The following is an 11,470-nucleotide window of genomic DNA, read 5'->3' on the forward strand; positions in this document are numbered from 1 at the left end:
CTGGCCCCATCCTACCTTTCGATACTCCCACCTTTGTTCTACACAATGAGATCACCTCCACCAATCCCCTCACCAACAAGACCCACCTGTCAATCTGTACCACTCCAACCCAAGTCACTGTTCAAGCACCATTCTCATGATTACACAAGTTTAATATTATTGCATTTCACAGAGAACCCAGTGTATAGGACTCAGTCAACACATCCATTTCTAAATTAACTATGATACAGTCTGGACAATTTTCCTGAATCAAAACACATAGCTTGGCTTTGTATGAAACAGATCTTGGCCTTTGATTGACCATAAATTTAAGTGAACCAGTTGAGGAACACAGCCACTTGAAAAAGCCAAGACAAGGCACACCGGGCCTGTGTCATGAGAAGCATGGTGCCCAGATCATGAATATAGGTCCCAAGACAGCCTCCACTGACCAGGGCACATACTGAGTGATGCATGCAACTCTGGATGCCCTGCTCAAATTCTGTGTATCACCTGGTCGAGCTATTGATCATCCCCAGAAGTGGGATGAAGCTAAGGAAGGGATATAGAATTGATTACAAAGGAAAAACTGTGGTGCTCGCTTCAGCAGCACATATACTAAAATTGGAACGATACAGAGAAGATTAGCATGGCCCCCGCACAAGGATGACACGCAAATTCGTAAAGCATTCCATACTTTTAGCTACATGTAAAAGAATGAAATTAGAACACTCCCTAACACCATACACAAAAATAAAGTCAAAATGGATTAAAGACCTAAATGTAAGGCCAGACACTATCAAACTCTTAGAGGAAAACATAGGCAGAACACTCTATGATATAAATCACAGCAAGATCCTTTTTGACCCACCTCCTAGAGAAATGGAAATAAAAACAAAAATAAACAAATGGGACCTAATGAAACTTAAAAGCTTTTGCACAGCAAAGGAAACCATAAACAAGACCAAAAGACAACCCTCAGAATGGGACAAAATATTGGCAAAGGAAGCAACTGACAAAGGATTAATCTCCAAAATTTACAAGCAGTTGATGCAGTTCAATATCAAAAAAACAAACAACCCAATCCAAAAATGGGCAGAAGATCTAAACAGACATTTCTCCAAGGAAGATATACAGATTGCCAACAAACACATGGAAGAATGCTCAACATCATTAATCACTAGAGAAATGCAAATCAAAAGTACAATGAGATATCATCTCACACCGGTCAGAATGGCCATCATCAAAAAATCTACAAACAATAAGTGCTGGAGAGGGTGTGAAGAAAAGGGAATCCTCTTGCACTGTTGGTGGGAATGTAAATTGATACAGCCACTATGGAGAACAGTATGGAGGTGCCTAAAAAACTAAATATAGAACTACCATACAACCCAGCAATCCCACTACTGGGCAGATACCCTGAGAAAACCATAATTCAAAGAGTCATGTACCACAATATTCATTGCAGCTCTATTTACAATAGCCAGGACATGGAAGCAACCTAAGTGTCCATCGACAGATGAATGGATAAAGAAGATGTGGCACATATATACAATGGAATATTACTCAGCCAAAAGAAGAAAAGAAATTGAGTTATTTGTAGTGAGGTGGATGGACCTAGAGACTGTCATACAGAGTAAAGTAAGTCAGAAAGAGAAAAACAAATACCGTATGCTAACACCTATATATGGAATCTAAAAAAAAAAAATGGTTCTGAAGAACCTAGGGGCAGGACAGAAATAAAGACGCAGACATTGAGAATGGACTTGAGCACATAGGGAGGGGGAAGGGTAAGCTGGGACGAAGTGAGAGAGTGGCATGGACATATATACACTACCAAACGTAAAATAGCTAGCTAGTGGGAAGCAGCCACATAGCACAGGGACATCAGCTCGATGATTTGTGACCACCTAGAGGGGTGGGATACGAAGGGTGGGAGGAAGACACAAGAGGGAGGAGATATGGGGATATATGTATATGTATAGCTGATTCGCTTTGCTGTAAAGCACAAACTAACACACCACTGTAAAGCAATTATACTCCAATAAAGATGTTTAAAAAAAAAAAAAAAAGGAAAGAAAAACCATGGAAGGAATCAGTATGTTCAGAGGACCATCCAATAGAATGGACATTCTAGCAAAGACACAGATTTTTTTCTATGTTCCTCCATTGGGCAGAAGCATTAAGGTGCAAGTTTTAGGCAAGGGACACAAAAGATCCCAATTTAATATGTGTATTAAGTCAGTATTATAAGTAGTAATTCCCCTGTCATCAAAAGTGTTGGAGCAGACATGAAATGTCTACCTCCAGAATGTTTTAGAAAGAATTCCTATACAACATGGTAAATCAACTATACCCCAATAAAATTTTTAATTAAATAATTTTTTTTAATGTTTTAAAGAAGAATTCCTACAGTGAGTGGAAGCTACAATGAGACGGTCCACTAGAGAGGCTCTACCACTTTCTTTGCTGCTGCTTTTGCTGACATTGAGGAGGTCCCAGATTTCTCTTGCCTCCTAAAAACATGAAAGTAATTTAGCTGCAATATTCCCAGGCTACACTCTTTTCCTTTCTGAACCAGCCACAGTGAGCTGCGACAAGTGAAAACCCGAATGCCTATAGGCAGGTGATTAATTTTCTGCATCAGATTGAGATTAAACACTAGAGAGTAGAGAGTCCAGTGTAGAACAAATAAGTTCATGCACTGCTCAAAGGTATTCAAATTCCAGTTATTTTTAAATATTGTGCCAAGAAAAATGGAATAACCAGTTTACAACCCCTGAAACCATCACAGTACAGAAAATAAAGTATTGAAGAATTTTGCTTTGTTTTGTTCTATTTTGTTTTTGCTATGGTCATAGATCATAGTGATTAATAGCATGGGTTCTGAAACAGAACGACTGGGTTCAGGTACAAGCTCAGTAATTTCCAGTTATTTCACTTCTCTGAACCTTAGTTTTCTCATCTTTAAAACATATTAGAGGGGATTGGAGAAGATGGCGGAAGAGTAAGACGCGGAGATCACATTCCTTCCCACAGATACAGTAGAAATACATCTACACGTGGAACTGCTCCTACAGAACACCCACTGAACGCTGGCAGAAAACGTCCGACCTCCAAAAAGGCAAGAAACTCCCCCCGTACTTGGGTAGGGCAAAAGAAAAAAGAAATAACAGAGACAAAAGAATAGGGACGGCACCTGCACCAGTGGGAGGGAGCCGTGAAGGAGGAAAGGTTTCCACGCACTAGGAGCCCCTTCGCGGGCGGAGACTGTGGGGGGCAGAGGGGGGAAGCTTCAGAGCCACGGAGGAGAGCGCAGCCACAGAGGTGCGGAGGGCAAAGCGGAGAGGTTCCCGCACAGAGGCTCAGCGCCGAGCAGCACTCACCAGCCCGAGAGGCTTGTCTGCTTAGCCGCCGGGGCGGGCGGGGCTGGGAGCTGAGGCTCGGGCTTCGGTCGGATGGCAGGGAGAGGACTGGGGCTGGCGGCGTGAACACAGCCTGAAGGGGTTAGCGCACCACAGCTAGCCCGGAGGGAGTCCGGGAAAAAGTCTGCAGCTGCCGAAGAGGCAAGAGACTTTTTCTTGCCTCTTTGTTTCCCGGCGGGCAAGGAGAGGGGATTCAGAGCGCCGCCTAAACGAACTCCAGAAAAGGGCGCGAGCCGCGGCTATCAGCGCGGATCCCACAGCAACAGGGGCGCAGAGGGAAAATCGGAGAGACTCCCGCACAGAGGCTCGGCGCCGAGCGGCGCTCACCAGCCCGAGAGGCTTGTCTGCTCCCCCGCCGGGGCGGGCGGGGCTGGGAGCTGAGGCTCGGGCTGCGGTTGGATAGCAGGGAGAGGACTGGGGCTGGCGGTGTGAACACAGCCTGAAGGGGTTGGCGCACCACAGCTAGCCGGGAGGGAGACCGGGAAAAGGTCTGCAGCTGCCGAAGAGGCAAGAGACTTTTTCTTGCCTCTTTGTTTCGCTGCGCGCAAGGAGAGGGGATTCAGAGCGCCGCCTAAACGAGCTCCAGAGAAGGGCGCGAGCCACGGCGATCAGCGCGGACCCCAGAGACGGGCGTGAGACGCTGGGGCTGCTGCTGCCGCCTCCAAAAAGCCTGTGTGTGAGCACAGGTCACTCCCGGGAGCCTGTGCAGCCCGCCACTGCCGGGGTCCCGGGATCCGGGGACAACATCCCCGGGAGAACGCACTGCGCGCCTCGAGCTGGTACAACGTCACGCCGGCCTCGGCCGCCGCAGGCTCGCCCCGCCTCCTCCGTACCGCTCCCTCCCCGCGGCCTGGGTGAGCCAGAGCCCCCGAAGCAGCTGCTCCTTTAACCCCGTCCTGTCTGGGCGGGGAACAGACGCCCTCAGGCGACCTACACGCAGAGGCGGGTCCAAATCCAAAGCTGAACCCCAGGAGCTGTGCGAACAGGGAAGAGAAGGGGAAATCTCTCCCAGCAGCCTCAGAAGCAGCGGATTAAAGCTCCACAAACAACTTGATGTGCCTGCATCTGCTGAATACCTGAATAGACAACGAATCATCCCAAACTCAGGAGGTGGACTCTGGGAGCAGGAGATATTAATTTTTCCCCTTTTCCTTTTTTTTTGTGAGTGTATATGTATATGCTTCTGGGTGAGATTTTGTCTGTATAGCTTTGCTTTACAATAGCTTTATTTTACTTCACTATATTATAGCCTCTTTCTTTCTTTCTTTCTATTTTTTCTCCCTTTTACTCTGAGCCGTGTGGACGAAAGGCTCTTGGTGCTCCAGCCAGGCATCAGGGCCGTGCCTCTGAGGTGGGAGAGCCAACTTCAGAACACTGGTCCACAAGAGAGCTCCCAGCTCCACGTAATACCAAACGGCAAAAATCTCCCAGAGATCTCCATCTCAACATCAAGACCCAGCTTCACTCAACGACCAGCAAGCTACAGTGCTGGACACCCTATGCCAAACAACTAGCTAGACAGGAACACAACCCCATCCATTAGCAGAGAGGCTGCCTAAAATCAAAATAAGGCCACAGACACACCAAAATACACCACCAGACGTGGACGTGCCCACCAGAAAGACAAGATCTAGCCTCATCCACCAGAACTCAGGCACTAGTTCCCTCCACCAGGAAGCCTACACAACCCACTGAACCAACCTTAGCCACTGGGGACAGATATCAAAAACAACGGGAATTACGAACCTGCAGCCTGTGAAAAGGAGACCCCAAACACAGTAAGATAGGCAAAATGAGACGACAGAAAAACACACAGCAGATGAAGGAGCAGGCTCAAAACACACTGGACTTAACAAATGAAGAGGAAATAGGTAGTCTACCTGAAAAAGAATTCAGAATAATGATAGTAAGGATGATCCAAAATCTTGGAAATAGAATAGACAAAATGCAAGAAACATTTAACAAGGATGTAGAAGAACTAAAGAGGAACCAAGCAATGATGAAAAACACAATAAATGAAATTAAAAATACTCTAGATGGGATCAATAGTAGAATAACTGAGGCAGAAGAAAGGATAAGTGACCTGGAAGATAAAATGGTGGAAATAACTACTACAGAGCAGGATAAAGAAAAAAGAATGAAAAGAACTGAGGACAGTCTCAGGGACCTCTGGGACAACATTAAACGTGCCAACATTCGAATTATAGGGGTACCAGAAGAAGAAGAGAAAAAGAAAGGGACTGAGAAAATTTTTGAAGAGATTATAGTTGAAAACTTCCCTAATATGGGAAAGGAAATAGTTAATCAAGTCCTGGAAGCACAGAGAGTCCCATACAGGATAAACCCAAGGAGGAACACGCCAAGACACATATTAATCCAACTGTCAAAAATTAAATATAAGGAAAACATATTAAAGGCAGCAAGGGAAAAAAAACAAATAACACACAAGGGAATCCCCATAAGGTTAACATCTGATCTCTCAGCAGAAACTCTGCAAGCCAGAAGGGAGTGGCAGGATATACTTAAAGTCATGAAGGAGAAAAACCTACAACCAAGATTACTCTACCCAGCAAGGATCTCATTCAGATTCGATGGAGAAATTAAAACCTTTACAGACAAGCAAAAGCTGAGAGAGTTCAGCACCACCAAACCAGCTTTACAACAAATGCTAAAGGAAATTCTCTAGGCAAGAAACACAAGAGAAGGAAAACACCTACAATAACAAACCCAATACATTTAAGAAAATGGGAATAGGAACATACATATCGATAATTACCTTGAATGTAAATGGATTAAATGCTCCCACCAAAAGACACAGGCTGGCTGAATGGATACAAAAACAAGACCCATACATATGCTGTCTACAAGAGACCCACTTCAGACCTAGGGACACATACAGACTGAAAGTGAGGGGATGGAAAAAGATATTCCATGCAAATGGAAATCAAAAGAAAGCTGGAGTAGCAATTCTCATATCAGACAAAATAGACTTTAAAATAAAGACTATTACAAGAGACAAAGAAGGACACTATATAATGATCAAGGGATCGATCCAAGAGGAAGGTATAACAATTGTAAATATTTATGCACCCAACATAGGAGCACCTCAATACATAAGGCAAATACTAACAGCCATAAAAGGGGAAATTGACAGCAACACAATCATAGTAGGGGACTTTAACACCCCACTGTCACCAATGGACAGATCATCCAAAATGAAGATAAATAAGGAAACACAAGCTTTAAATGATACATTAAACAATATGGACTTAATTGATATTTATAGGACATTCCACCCAAAAACAACAGAATACACATTTTTCTCAAGTGCTCATGGAACATTCTCCAGGATAGATCATATCTTGGGTCACAAATCAAGCCTAGGTCAATTTAAGAAAATTGAAATCGTATCAAGTATCTTTTCCGACCACAACGCTATGAGACTAGATATCAATTACAGGAAAAGATCTGTAAAAAATACAAACACATGGAGGCTACACAATACATTACTTAATAACGAAGTGATTACTGAAGAAATCAAAGGGGAAATCAAAAAATACCTAGAAACAAATGACAATGGAGACACGACGACCCAAAACCTATGGGACACAGCAAAAGCAGTGCTAAGAGGGAAGTTTATAGCAATACAAGCCTACCTCAAGAAACAGGAAACATCTCGAATAAACAACCTAACCTTGCACCTAAAGCAATTAGAGAAAGAAGAACAAAAAAACCCCAAAGCCAGCAGAAGGAAAGAAATTATAAAGATCAGGTCAGAAATAAATGAAAAAGAAATGAAGGAAACAATAGCAAAAATCAATGAAACTAAAAGCTGGTTCTTTGAGAAGATAAACAAAATTGATAAACCATTAGCCAGACTCATCAAGAGAAAAAGGGAGAAGACTCAGATCAATAGAATTAGAAATGAAAAAGGAGAAGTAACCACTGACACTGCAGAAATACAAAAGATCATGAGAGATTACTACAAGCAACTCTATGCCAATAAAATGGACAACCTGGAAGAAATGGACAGATTCTTAGAAATGCACAAACTGCCGAGACTGAACCAGGAAGAAATAGAAAATATGAACAGACCAATCACAAGCACTGAAATTGAAACTGTGATTAAAAACCTTCCAACAAACAAAAGCCCAGGACCAGATGGCTTCACAGGCGAATTCTATCAAACATTTAGAGAAGAGCTAACACCTATCCTTCTCAAACTCTTCCAAAATATTGCAGAGGGAGGAACACTCCCAAACTCATTCTACGAGGCCACCATCACCCTGATACCAAAACCAGACAAAGATGTCACAAAGAAAGAAAACTACAGGCCAATATCACTGATGAACATAGATGCAAAAATCCTCAACAAAATACTAGCAAACAGAATCCAACAGCACATTAAAAGGATCATACACCATGATCAAGTGGGGTTTATCCCAGGAATGCAAGGATTCTTCAATATACGCAAATCAATCAATGTGATACACCATATTAACAAATTGAAGGAGAAAAACCATATGATCATCTCAATAGATGCAGAGAAAGCTTTTGACAAAATTCAACACCCATTTATGATAAAAGCCCTGCAGAAAGTAGGCATAGAGGGAACTTTCTTCAACATAATAAAGGCCATATATGACAAACCCACAGCCAACATTGTCCTCAATGGTGAAAAACTGAAACCATTTCCACTAAGATCAGGAACAAGACAAGGTTGCCCACTCTCACCACTATTATTCAACATAGTTTTGGAAGTGTTAGCCACAGCAATCAGAGAAGACAAAGAAATAAAAGGAATCCAAATCGGAAAAGAAGAAGTAAAGCTGTCACTATTTGCAGACGACATGATACTATACATAGAGAATCCTAAAGAGGCTACCAGAAAACTCCTAGAGCTAATCAATGAATTTGGTAAAGTAGCAGGATACAAAATTAATGCACAGAAATCTCTTGCATTTCTATACACTAATGACGAAAAATCTGAAAGTGAAATTAAGAAAACACTCCCATTTACCATTGCAACAAAAAGAATAAAATATCTAGGAATAAAACTACCTAAGGAGACAAAAGACCTGTATGCAGAAAATTATAAGACACTGATGAAAGAAATTAAAGATGATACAAATAGATGGAGAGATATACCATGTTCCTGGATTGGAAGAATCAACATTGTGAAAATGTCTCTACTACCCAAAGCAATCTACAGATTCAATGCAATCCCTATCAAACTACCACTGGCATTTTTCACAGAACTAGAACAAAAAATTTCACAATTTGTATGGAAACACAAAAGACCCCGAATAGCCAAAGCCATCTTGAGAACGAAAAATGGAGCTGGGGGAATCAGGCTCCCTGACTTCAGACTATATTACAAAGCTTCAGTAATCAAGACAGTTTGGTACTGGCACAAAAACAGAAATATAGATCAATGGAACAGGATAGAAAGCCCAGAGATAAACCCACACACATATGGTCAACTTATCTTTGATAAAGGAGGCAAGCATATACAGTGGAGAAAAGACAGCCTCTTCAATAAGTGGTGCTGGGAAAATTGGACAGGAACATGTAAAAGTATGAAATTAGAACACTCCCTGACACCATGCACAAAAATAAACTCAAAATGGATTAAAGACCTAAGTGTAAGGGCAGACACTATCAAACTCTTAGAGGAAAACATAGGCAGAACACTCTATGACATACATCACAGCAAGATTCTTTTTGACCCAGCTCCCAGAGAAATGGAAATAAGAACACAAATAAACAAATGGGACCTAATGAAACTGAAAAGCTTTTGCACAGCAAAGGAAACCATAAACAAGACCAAAAGACAACCCTCAGAATGGGAGAAAATATTTGCAAATGAAGCAACTGACAAAGGATTAATCTCCAAGATTTACAAGCAGCTCATGCAGCTCAATAACAAAAAAACGAACAACCCAATCCAAAAATGGGCAGAAGATCTAAATAGACATTTCTCCAAAGAAGATATACAGATGGCCTACAGACACATGAAAGAATGCTCAACATCATTAATCATTAGAGAAATGCAAATCAAAACTACAATGAGATATCATCTCACACCGGTCAGAATGGCCATCATCAAAAAATCTAGAAACAATAAATGCTGGAGAGGGTGTGGAGGAAAGGGAACCCTCTTGCACTGTTGGTGGGAATGTAAATTGATACAGCCACTATGGAGAACAGTATGGAGGTTCCTTAAAAAACTACAAATAGAACTACCATACGACCCAGCAATCCCACTACTGGTCATATACCCTGAGAAAACCATAGGTCAAAAAGAGTCATGTACCAAAATGTTCATTGCAGCTCTATTTACAATAGCCAGGACATGGAAGCAACCTAAGTGTCCATCGACAGATGAATGGATGAAGAAGATGTGGCACATATATACAATGGAATATTACTCAGCCATAAAAAGAAATGAAATGGAGGTATTTGTAATGAGGTGGATGGAGTTAGAGTCTGTCATACAGAGTGAAGTAAGTCAGAAAGAGAAAAACAAATACAGTATGCTAACACATATATATGGAATCTAAGGGAAAAAAAAAAAAAAAAAGGCCATGAAGAACATAGTGGCAAGACAGGAATAAAGACACAGACCTACTAGAGAATGGACTTGAGGATATGGGGAGGGGGTGGGGTGAGATGTGACAGGGTAAGAGAGTGTCATGGACATATATACACTACCAAATGTAAAATAGATAGCTAGTGGGAAGCAGCCGCATAGCACAGGGAGATCAGCTCGGTGCTTTGTGACCACCTAGAGGGGTGGGATGGGGAGGGTGGGAGGGAGGGAGATGCAAGAGGGAAGAGAAATGGGAACATATTGTATATGTATAACTGATTCACTTTGTTATAAAGCAGATGCTAACACACTATTGTAAGGCAATTATACTTCAATAAAGATGTTTGAGAAAAAAAAAACATATTAGAAAGTATACTCACCTAATTGGTTTGTTTTGAGGAAAAAATGGAATAATATATACCACATGCTTAGAGCAGTGCCTAACATTTAACAAGCACTCAAAAACGAAGGTGAAATTGGAAAGATATTCTAAAATGCATTCTTTTTAGAAATCCCCAAGTGGCCCAGCTTACCTTAGAGCAGCGTTTCCTGATCCATAGTCTTTGAAAGACTTGATAGTAAGTGTTCTGCACTAAGAGGGTTCCATGATTAAATAATTTTGAGAAATGATACACACTACAGAAATCCCTTTGGAGATGGACACTAGTATACATTAACTTGATTTACTCTGGTAGATTTAATCACAAAACCTCTATCCTTTGAAATATCCATCTAAAACCCAAAGATCCAGTATTTTTATGAATATATTTTAGAAATGCCTCCTTCTGGGAGCTTCCAATTTTTTCTTAAAATATTTACTCTTCCACCATTTATATCCACTTCTGCTTCCAAGAAAGGATTTGAAGCACATGCTAAGGGGTCGAAAAAATTTATTTCTCTAGAGATCGTAAACCTCAACCTCCTCTTTGCTGGGCTTCTTTCCTCCCCCAGATCCACTGCAAAACTTCAAAGCCAGTTTTGATATCCATTTCTTCATCCTGGTTCAACGGTCCTGAAGTCTACATACATTCTGCATAAATGATCACCTCTTCTGCACTACTAAATATCTGTAGAACCATTCCCCCTTCCTGAAGTCCCTGGGCCACTTTCATACCTCTACAGGTCAAATTATTCCAACCATTGTGCCACAAGTTGTAAGGGACACAACGGTAGCATAAGACAATGTCCCCTAGCCACATGGAGCTTACCTTATCCTGGAGAGGCCAGATCTACACTCCTGAGCGAGTCAGAAATCAGAATTCACAACCAAACTCTGTGACCTGAGAGGTGATCTGAGAGCTCCTCCTTCATCTTGACATTGACTTTCTGCATTGCATTTTCAGCGGAACGGCTTAGAGAAAAGATGAGTATTTTCCCAAGGCACGAACTGCCTCTATCAGGGGTAAGTAATGGGTACATCAAACCTCTAAGTATAAGTGCTATGGTTGAACCTGAGCTGCCTGGGACCTTAACT

At 41.9% G+C, this 11,470-nt stretch overlaps 1 non-coding gene across 1 annotated transcript; it reads left to right on the forward strand.

Annotated features, from left to right (window-relative positions):
• Positions 1-573: 573 nt before the first annotated feature.
• Positions 574-680, forward strand: LOC114237962 (U6 spliceosomal RNA). The gene has a single exon (XR_003623407.1). It is a non-coding gene; the product is annotated as a U6 spliceosomal RNA (small nuclear RNA).
• Positions 681-11,470: the final 10,790 nt, after the last annotated feature.

The sequence above is a fragment of the Balaenoptera acutorostrata genome, chromosome 6 (assembly GCF_949987535.1).
Source record: "Balaenoptera acutorostrata chromosome 6, mBalAcu1.1, whole genome shotgun sequence".
In the NCBI taxonomy this organism is placed as follows: domain Eukaryota; kingdom Metazoa; phylum Chordata; class Mammalia; order Artiodactyla; family Balaenopteridae; genus Balaenoptera; species Balaenoptera acutorostrata.